The sequence below is a fragment of the Mandrillus leucophaeus genome, unplaced genomic scaffold (genome assembly GCF_000951045.1).
Source record: "Mandrillus leucophaeus isolate KB7577 unplaced genomic scaffold, Mleu.le_1.0 Scaffold392, whole genome shotgun sequence".
NCBI lineage: Eukaryota > Metazoa > Chordata > Mammalia > Primates > Cercopithecidae > Mandrillus > Mandrillus leucophaeus.
In genome coordinates, this window is record NW_012104165.1 from 1,511,099 (window position 1) to 1,522,775 (window position 11,677).

Genomic DNA, 11,677 nt, shown 5'->3' on the forward strand with positions numbered 1-11,677 from the left:
TGTAGGAGCTGTGTTATTTTGTACTGTCAACAGCAAAGTGTGAGAGTGCCTGTTTTCACACAGCCTCATGAACTGTATGTTTTCAGGTTTTTACTTATTGCCAGTATGATAGGTCCTTGGGTATTTCTTAAGGAATCACAAACTCAGCGCTGAAATCCCTGCTGAGAAATGGATCCACAGTGCCAAATTTCAGCAAGAATTATGGAACAATGGGAATTTTCACGTATTTTTTATGAGAGTGTACATTGGTGAAACCATTTTGGGAAACTCTGGCGTATCTACTAAAGTTGAATGTATGCATGTTCTATGACCCAGCCACCAGAAACGCATATGTGCTTGCATCTAAAGACATGTTTTAGAAGCGTTTTTTGGTGACTGCTTTAAACTGGAAACAACTCTAATGTCCATTAACAGTAGGATGGTTTTAAAAAAAGTTTATTCAGACAACTGAATACTATGTAACAATGAAAATCAATGAACTACAGCTACAAACCACATTGATAAATTTCATAAACATAATAGTAAAAGGAGCCAGAATAGTGAGTAAAAGAAGACGAAAAACACATCCTTCACGATTGCATTTATATAAGGTTCAGAACAGAATAAACTAATATCTGATGTTAGAAGTCACAACAGGGAGGAGGAAAGGAACAGAGTTTAGCAGGGAGCATAAACTGGGGCCTTCTGGGGCACGGGTAACAGTTCTATTTCTTGACCTTGGTAGTGGTTATATGAATGGTTTTACTTTGCAGTATTTCATTTCACTGTGCACATATTAAATATATGCATATTTTAATGTTTTTAAAAAATATGCAAACCACTCATTTTACAGTTGAAAGATAAATGAAGTGTGTTGCTGAGGTCAGCAGACTCAGGACTCGTACCCAGTTTTCCTCATCTGCTAGCTCCCTTGGCTTTGAGGAATTAGTTAACCAGGTACCCTTACATGTGGATCTTTTTTTTTTTTCTGAAGTGGAGTCTTGCTCTTGTTGCCCAGGGTGGAGCGCAATGGCGTGATCTCAACTCACTGCAACCTCCACCTCCTGGGTTCAAGTAATTCTCCTGCCTCAGCCTCCTGATAGCTGGGATTACAGGCGCCCACCACCACACCTGGCTAATTTTTGTCTTTTTAATAGAGACGGAGTTTCGCCATGTTAGCCAGGCTGGTCTCGAACTCCTGACCTCGGGTGATCCACCCCTTGGCCTCCCAAAGTGTTGGGATTACAGGCGTGAGCCACCGCGCCTGGCACATGTGGATCTTAAAGGTGCCCTTTTTTGGTTGCAAGGTTAACAGTGTCCATTAGACAAAAATGCAGTTATTAGCAATGCTTAAACATATATGAAAATCTTTTTATTCAGCTATTTCACCTTCTGTGAAATGTATCCCAAAAAGAGATAGAGGTGGCCCTGTCTTTACAGGTCATGTGCTGTGAATAACAATGTTTTGGTCAACAACAGGCTGCATATAAGACAGTAGCCTCATAAGATTATAATGGAGTTGTCCTATACAGGTGTATTTTTTTTTTAAAAGTTTTATGGCATATTTTTACTATACCTTTTCTACTGTTAGATATGTTTAGACATACAGATAATTACGGTTGTTACAACTGCCTACAGTATTCACTACAGTAATATGCTGTACGGGTTTGTGGCCTAGGAAAATGGGCCATACTATATAGCCTAGGTGTGTAGTACACTATATCTAGGTTTGTGTAAATACATTCTATGATGTTCAAACAATGATGAAATGGCTTAATGATGCATTTCTCAGAATGTATCCCGTTGTTAAGTAACACATGACTGTGTGTATGTACATACACACACACACACACACACACACACACACACGTATATATGAAGACTAAAGTGACCTAAAACTATCATATAAACCATAAGGTAATAAATTTGGTTATGTGGAAACGTGGAGTAATTTTAAAAATAAGCGTGGTTAATAAAAAATATAACCAATCATAAAATTCTAAGTACCTGACAAAAATCATATATCTATTTATCAATCTCTCTAAATAGACAATTTGAAGAAATAAAAATAATTCTTAAATTAGGGAAGTAGGGATAAGTTTTTTCTAGTAGTAGAAAAAAACCTAGATATTTTTCCTTTAAAAATATATTTTGAGGCCAGGCATGGTGGCTCACGCCTGTAATCTCAGCACTTTGGAAGGCCAAGGTGGGCAGATCACTTGAGGTTAAGAGTTTGAGACCAGCCTGGCCAACGCGGTGAAACCCTGTCTCTACTAAAAACACAAAAAATTAGCCGGACATGCTGGCGTACACCTGTAGTCCCAGCTACTTGGGGGTCTGAGGCACAAGACTCGCTTGAACCTGGGAGGCAGAGGTTGCAGTGAGCTGAGATTGCCCCACTGCACTCCAGCCTTGGTGACAGAGTGAAATTCTGTCTCAAAAAATAAATATATAAAATAAAAAATTTTTTGATATCACTTCAAAATAGAGTTAAACTGCATTTTTAAATAAAACTTTTTAATGCTATTATTTAAGGAAGCATGATGTGTGAGGGACTTCTAACTCAGAGATTTATCTGTTCCTGTTCCTCACTTCCTCTTTTCCCTCTCCTTGCTTTATCCCCACCACCTTCCTAATACTCACTAAAACACCATTGAATCTCTTAGTTCTGATTTTGTTCCTTGCACCCCTTCTCTCATTCATTCATCTGTTTACTGATCTTTCATCACACGTTTATTAGGAGTTGGTTCCTGCACTTAATAACTTGAAATGTTACATCTTTATTTGGGACTAGGGCAGAGACTGTTTGCCTACTAAATAAGTGTTCTCTCCTTTTTATCAAATAACCATTACAATTTTTATCTTGTAAAAAACACTGGCACCTGAAATAAAGATTACATTTCTTAGTTATCTTTGTAGCAAAGTGTAGTAATGTGACTAAATTCTGGTTAACTAGGTGTAAGAATTTGTGCATTCTGAGAAGACTCCTTGAAAATTGCTGACTTATCTGGGAGAGTCCATTTTTTTGCCCTTCCTGCTGACTAGAATGCAGAATTGATGGCCAGTGTTTCAGTAGCCATGGGAAGAGAAGCTGTACACAGAGGACAGTGACAAGGTAGAAGGGACCTGGATCCCTGATGATTCTATAGAGCAAAAGCAACAACTTCAGACTATCTACCTTTGGACCTCATTTACATAAACTGTTAGTAACAGCTGATCATAAAGTCCGATATAGGGTGTCTATGCTTTGACTACCTACCTAGGGTTTTCTTTCCCTTTTTAAAAAATGTGACCCCCATCACCTCTAACTGAACCCACTGTCTCTGCTTCCTACCTACAAGAACTGATATCTGGGAAATACAAGTTTAGTGGGGAGAGGGTGAGGAGTTATAAAGAAATGATGCTTATGTGGTAGAAAGAGTGTAGGTGATCAGAAAAAAAGGGACAACAGATAAAAGAAAAAAGGGAGGTGAATATAAGGGAGGAAAAGGCACAAAAAAAGAATAAGAGAGAAGGCACAAGTTGCATTACATCTGGTGGTTCAACCGACATTCAGCAAATTATAATGTTCAAAATACTACATCATCATCTCAGGGTCTTAAGTGTCCATAGCTTGAGTTACCCTTCAAGGGTGTCACATTTGGTGGTTTAAGCCCTTGCTTAGAAACCTAGAGGAAATTCAAGGTCTGCTCACTTGTAAGTATACGGCTAATCATATGAAAATGATAGCTCCATTATTAACTGATAGTAATATCAGAGTCAAGAAAAACGATAGCTAATGTCCTCAGAGTCACTCAGTCCCTAAAATAACATTATGTGGGAGCCATGGTAAAGAAGACTATTTCTCTAGTTCATCCATCCTAGGGTATACTGTACCTTTGTCATTTGTGGCCTTTGAACCTTGCTACCTGTCTTCTAATCCAGTGAAGTTTCTAGTTATCTTTTTATTTGCAACACATGTCACTTTGTTTTGGGATCTCAGAATTCCTCTTGAGGTCCAGCCCATCTTATTTTTTTCTGTACTAGCTAAAATAAAGATGCCTGAATAAGGAGCACTTCCTCTTGGGTCTATCCTACCTAGATGTCTGGTGTACAGTGGCATCAGCAATGTACAAAATACTATCTAGAGAGGATCTTCCTCTGACTCTCATTGCAGCCTGGAGTATGTCTGGGTCAGCATCACAGGCTCCCTCTGCATAAGGTGACCAATGCCTACTTGAGTACTAGTGTTTTCCAATATCTCCAGAAAGGGATTGCTCTTCTCTTCCTCAAGAAGCAATATCTTGTTTTCAGGAGGCAAACCCAATTGTCACCAAGTTAACTGAAAGCACACAGGGTAGGAGCCCAAGGGGTTCACTAACATTTCAGCCAAACCTGTTTTTAATGACACATTATGGGTACTGTTACACAACCTCTAGGAGGTTCAGCATTCAGAATGCTTGTTTATTCTAAACAGGGCTATGGTAAGACATATGTAAAATTTGGTTGGCCCAAAAGCAAATGCAACAAAAACAAAAATAGACAAATGGGCTTAATTAAACTAAAAAGCCTCTGCACAGAAAAAGAAGCAATCAACAGAGTAAACAGGCAATCCACAGAATGGGAGAAAAATTTGCATTATGCCTCTGACAAAGGACTAATGTCTGGAATCTACAGGGAACTCAAACAATTCAAAAAGAAAAAAAAAACGACCCCATTAAAAAGTGGGCAAAAGGCCAGACACGGTGGCTCGCGCCTGTAATACCAGCACTTTGGGAGGCGGAGGCAGGCGGATCACCTGAGGTCAGGAGTTCGAGATCAGCCTGACCAACATGGAGAAACCCCGTCTCTACTAAAAAAATATACAAAATTAGCCGGGCATAGTAGTGCATGCCTGTAATCCCAGCTACTTGGGAGGCTGAGGCAGGAGAACCTCTTGAACCCGGGAGGCGGAGGTTGTGGTGACTCGAGATTGTGCCATTGCACTCCAGCCTGGGCAACAAGAGCAAAACTCCGTCTCAAAGAAAAAAAAGAAAAAAAAAAGTGAGCAAAGGACATAAACCAACATTTCTCAAAAGAAGGCATCCAAGCAGCCAACAAACATGAAATACTACATAGCCACAAAAAAAGAACAAAATCATGCTCTGTGCAACAACATGGATGAAACTGGAGGCCATTATCCTGAGTTACATAAATCAGAAACAGAAAATCAAATACCACATGTTCTCACTTATAAGTGGGAGCTAAACAATGGGGACATATGGACATAAAGATGGAAACAATAGACACTGGGGACTACAAACTGGGGATAGGGGAGCGGGTTGGGATAGGAGTGAGGGTTGACAAATTATTCATTTGGTACAATGGTCACTATTTGGTTAATGGGTAAGCCCAAACACCATTTTGCAATATATTCATGTAATAAACCTGCACATGTACCCTCTGAATCCAAAATAAAATAAAATTTTAGAAAATAAAAAGTAAAATAAACCTAAGAAGACCTAAAGAAAAGTAATAAAATCTGATTGGGGAAACAACAAAGAGGGCATTCTGGGTGTAAAGGGGGAGAAATGGAAGAAAAAGGCATGGAAGCTTCAGTGTACACAGGGTGACTGGGGAAAGTGAGGTCACTCCTGTTGTGGACTCTGGTGTTCAGTGAGATGTCAGCTCAGATGGAAGGCCTTCCCATATTCATCACATTCAAAGGGTTTCTACCCAGTGTGAATTCTCTGATGTCCAGTAAGATCAGAACTTCCACCAAAGGCTTTTCCATATTCATCACATTCATAAGATTTTTCTCCTGTATGAATTCGCTGATGTTTAGTGAGGTTTGAACTTTCCCTGAAAGCTTTCCTACACTCATTGCACTGATAATATTTTATTAAGGTATGGAATCTCTGATGCTGGGTAAATCCCATGCTGTTACTGAAGGTTTTACCACATTCACTGCGCTCATAAGCCTCCTCCCTAGCGTGATTTATCCGATGTTTAATAAGGACTGAGCCTCGACTAAAACTTACCACACTGGTTACACTGATAAGGTTTCTCACCAGTGTGAATTCTGAGGTGTTTAAAAGAGGTTTTCTTTTGACTGAGGACTCTCCCACGTTGTTTATACCTAGAGGGTTTTTCCCATGTATAGATTCTCTGATGTCCAATAAGACTGACGTTGTGCGTGAAACTTCCCACACTGATCACATGTGTGTTCTTTTCCTTCCTTTAAACTTCCTTGATGCTTTTCAAACCTATCCTTGCATTCATGAAGGTCTCCAAAATGAGTATCCTGAAAAATGTTCCTGCCTTTGCAGATTCTATTGAACAGCGTCTTCTGTGATTCCATTCCTTTGGATGCTTCCTGCTTTGGAGCCAAATTACCAGTCTCAGGCCTAGTTTCACTGTCTAAAATAGGAAATGAATCATTCAAATATCACTTTCTTTTTTAACTTTTCATTGTAAACATTTTTAAACAGAATGGAAATGTCACCTTTTTACCTTTTTAAATTGATGAGAGAGTAAACCCCCGATGGATCATTTATTTCCATTTTAACCATGTTCCCCCAACAATCAGTGAATACTTTTTCAGTTGAGTTAAGGAAGGAAAGTGCTAGAAAGCAAAAGTGAAATAGACATATCCTAAGAATAAATAATCTATATAATACTAAAGTGGGATTGGGAATAATCTTTACCTCCAAAACAGGATACAAATCATCGGAGCATATTGAAAAAGTCTAAGTGTGTAAATAACTTTGAGTTGCATTCAAGGGCCAGGTGTGTGGCTCACGCCTGTAATTCCAGCACTTTGGGATGCCAGGGTGGGTGGATTGCTTGAGCCCAGGACCAGCCTGGGCAACATGGCAAAATCTCATCTCAAAAAATACAAAAATTAGCAGGCCCATGCTTGTAGTCCCAGCTACTTGGGCAGCTGAAGCAGCAGAATTACTTGAGCCCAGAAGGCGGAGGTTGCAGTGAGATGAGATTTTGCCAGCCTGGGCTGAAACCTTGTCTCAAAAACAACAACAACAACAGCAACAACCACTATAGCAGAAAGGCAAAAGTGTATTTATACCATTGCTTGGGGAAAAAACCCTTTCATCTTAATATTCTCCCAAATAGGGCATTGCTTGCAGATTCAGCGTAAACCAACAATTCCTAATAAATAAAGGTCAGTATTCCTTTATGAACACAATAAAAAATACATTTTAGTAAAATTTGACCTGAAGAAGATAAATTAAATGTGTACTGAACTCATTTAAATGAACATTCCACCTGAACTCACAGGAAATACTAGAAAAGCACTGACTTCTCAGCTCTCCTAATCATTTCATTGCTGTTTTCTGGAGACAGATGCTTTTTAAAAAGGGTCAGAATGTGAGAAGGAGGATGCTTTTTAAATGGAAAGGACGTTTGGCATGCAGAGAATGTGGAAAGGAAAAGGGGTACCTAATCTATACTGGAGTGACAAGTAGGGGGAGGTATTGATAAGAAAAAAGAATTTAATGTGGAAGAAGACAGAAATGTAGCCAAAGTGAAAGGTTTAAAAGGTAACTTTATCACTAATAGGCAGAGAACACTTAAAGGGATAGAGGGTAGAGACAAAGAAGACATTTAGTAGATTACCATAAAGGAAAGGCGATATAAAAAGTAACAGAATGATGTGATAATTTAATGCTTTAATGAAAATCAAAGAGGCATATGTGAAAGCAAATAGAATAAAAATCTTTGCTTAAAAGGCCAAGGATAAAGGCTCTCCTTTATAAAGACAGAGACAGATGGGCCAGGGAGGGTTTCAGGAGAGAGTTAGGGTTAGAGATGCTAATGAATGAACTATAAAGGATGCCTTTGGTTGGCCAAACAAGAGCCCCTGCTCTTACCCACCTCCCAGATAGATTCCTCCTCTTCCTCCTTACCTCTTTCTTGTGGAGAATAGGGTTCCAAAGGGTCATCCTTGAGCAGGGTCTCTATGTGTTGGAGGTGATAACATGGTGACTGCTGTGCAGCTCCCAGAGATGTCACCTCCTCCCAGAGCACTTCCAGTCCATCTGCTTGGGATGTGCCTTGGAGACAATTAGGGACCATTGTACTTGAGAGGAAACTTCTGTGGGAACTAGATCTGAAACCTCAGGAAACATTCCTATGGAAACAGAATAGGGAAAAGGGACTCAATGGAATTAGAAGGAGAGATGATATAGAAAAAGGAACTGACACTACCAGTGAAGCCTAACAGGAATGAAAACTCAGTAATGTTGCCCTCACTGCTTCACTATTGACCTAACCATTGAATGCTCATTTTGCTACCACAAGACACACCTCCTCTTCCCACCTGAAATCCAGGATCATCAAGTTCCCTCTCCAATCTTCCAGCAAAGACACAGCTTCATTTCCATTCAATGGATGATGCTCTTGTACCCAACACTGGAGCTCCTCGGGTGGGATGGACAGGAAATGCTCCAGCACCAGCAGTTCCAAGATCTGCTCCTTGTTGTGATCCTCTGATCGTAGCCACTTATGGCAAAGTTCCCAGAGTTGGCTCAGAGCCTCCCTGGGTCCAGGTGTCTCCTGGTAGCAGAGCTGTCTAAAGCACTGGCAGAAGACTTCCTGGCTGGGCTGGCTGTTCTACTGCAAGTCAATTTCTCGTACAGAAGAGTTACCTTCCTCCATTTTTACTATCACAGGTCTTTCCTATTCTCCATCCTGTATGATACAATCTGTAACCATTTTCACTCACGAGTAACTGCAGACAGGTTTATACTCCAGGGAGACTCACCTTAAAAAATAAAGAAAATGTTATTCAAAGGTGAAAAACTTCCATCAGTTTTTTTTTTAAGTACATGTACTATAAAGGCTGCCTATGCCACGTTAAGAAAAGCAAAACAGAAAAGGTTTTTGAGGTTTTGCTAACAGTGATGAAATTTGAGGATTTGACACCTCAATAATGGAAATTTATATGACTATTTTAGAAATAAAAAGAGTAATCTTTTTCCTATCAATGTTTCCTGTGCTCACTCTATTTCAACTATTTTCTGTTCCAGACATGTGAAATGCATTCCATGTGAGGGCCTTCACACCTGCTTGGAATACCGTTACCCAAACATGTGCATGAAACATTCCCTCATTTCATTAAGGCATGCTCACAAACTGTTTCCTCAAGTAGATATTTCTAGCCCATCCTGTAAAAAAAATAGCTTTCCACCACTATCTGCCCTCTTACCTTACTATATTTTTCTTTGTAACTCTCATCACCCCAACATTAAAACATACAATTAAAAGGCAAATAAAATTCACTTTTTGTTTGTTACCCTCACAATAAGTGCCATAAGAGTAGGGGCTTCATCTATTTTGTACACTGCAATACTTCCACTGCCTAGAATAGTGCCTGGTACATAGCACATCATTAATAACTATCAGTCGAAAAACAAAATGACTAATAAAAGGTATTAACTGTAAGACTCACAAAACTTAATTAAGGAATCATTTCCTTTACACTGTATGATAAATGAGCATGATTAGAGAAATAAAGCAATGAAAATATTAAACAGAACAGGTCCACAATCCCTTTTCCACAAATTCAAAATCCCTCAAAGTTCTGAAAACCGAGAGTATTTTCATAAGTCATTTGATGGCAATACCCAAAGTAACATAAACATATTTTGTAACAAGACTTGGCTTGAAATGACATGAAGCTATTTATAGTCTTAGCGTGAATATTCATGTTTTATTACAGAAATATTAATAGGCCTGAATATCAGGCTTCACCAGATCTCTGGGCTGTTATGCATATGTAGCACATATGCATCATATTGCTTTTCAAAAATCGTTCGAAATCTGATTTCTAAAACACTTTTGACCCTAAAGATTGGGGAAAAGTTTCCCTGTTTTCTTTTCTTTTCTTTTCTTTTCTTTTCTTTTGGATGGAGTTTCGCTCTTGTTGTCCAGGCTGGAGTGCAATGGCACGATCTCGGCTCACTGCAACTTCCACCTACTGAGTTCAAGCGGTTCTCCTGCCTTATCCTCCTGAGTAGCTGGGATTACAGGCATGTGCCACCACGCCCGGCTAATTTCGTATTTTAGTAGAGACGGAGTTTCTCCATGTCTGTCAGGCTGGTCTTGAACTCCCGACCTCAGGTCATCCACCCGCCTCGACCTCCCAAAGTGCTGGAATTACAGACGTGAACCACCGCGCCCGGCAAGTTTCCCTGTTTTCTATATGTCAAGGACCCACCAGATTCCAAGAAGGCCACCCTCTTACACTCAGGAGTCCTGCTTCTCAGAAACTTCGGAGAAGAGGGGCCTGACTCCAAGTCACCAAGACAGGCCGGCTAGGGGTACGGAAGCCTGGGTTAGGGTCAGGCACGAAGCTCTGTCCTCCTCGTTTGGGGTCACTCCAGGAGACCAGCTAATGGCAGCTCGGACTGGAAAGGAGAAGATGGGGTCTACACCCGGCCCAGGGCCAGCCTATAGAGCCCAGGTCCTACTCTCTTGAAGCCCTGAAAACTCCCGTCGCTAAGGACCAGCCAACATCCCGAAGTGTCGCCGCACTACTCTAGAAATGTTCATCTCTATGATTTGCTCCTGCCAGCCGTCATAGTACGGTACCATTCCGTGGTCTGTTCCTATTACCCGAGAATTCCTGCAGCAAAGCCTCTTCCTCCCGTATCAATACCTGGTTAATCTAGGAATGGCTGCCCAGCCTGGAGAACCTGATCTTTTTTTCTTTCTTTCTTTTTGCCCGGGTTTATCTCCTCCTCTGCACCGCCAGCCATCCATATCAGCACCTTCTCTTTGCCCCAGCCTACGTCAGCTCCCCGGTATGCATTCTTGCATATTTTTCTCCCTGTACGGTAAATAGACGTACACATTTATAAGCGAATACAGAGAGACAGTGTAGTGTTTAAGAGCTTGGTTTCTGAGCTTAACTTGTATATCTTGATATCTTTGTGCTGTGGGTCGTTACCTACATTCTTTATGCCCCATATTACTTACCTGTAAAAGAAAAATAGTGGTGCGTATAGCACAGTTACTCTTGAGTATTGAACGATTAACATGTAAAGAGCCCCAGGAGCACATTAGATACCAAAGGCTAATAGTATACATATATGGGATTTGGGGGAGAGGAAGGGGAAATAATTTTGTTTTGTAAACATGAGGTAATATATATACAAATTCTTGTATATAGACAGGGTCTCGTTCTGCCACCCAGGCTGGAGTGCAAAAGCGCTCACTGCCACCTCCGCTTCCACAGCTCAAGAGATCCTCCCACCCCAGTCTCCGGAGTAGCTGGGACTACAGGCAGGCCACCAAACCTGGCTAATTTTTGTATTTTTTTGTAGGGACGGGGGTCTCACTATGTTGCCTAGGCTGGTCTCACTATGTGCCCAGGATCGTGTCAAACTCCTAAGCTCATGCCATCTGCTGGTCTTGGCCCCTTAAAGTGCTGGGATTACAGATGTGAGCCACCACGCCCGGCCATATTTTCTTTATACCTCTAGAATCCTACTAGAAAGTGTTGTGAGTCATCTGGAATGATTATTAAGAATTATTTAAAATGGCCCCACTGTGTTTTATTTTAATAGCTAATTCATTAACAGTCATACTACTCCAGTTTTTATCATCATGAACAAGTTTGCAATATACATTCTTATGCACACCTGTTTTGCACAGACAATTTTATTTATAGGACATAGGTTCTCATAAGTAGTATTGCTAGATGGAAGAACATACG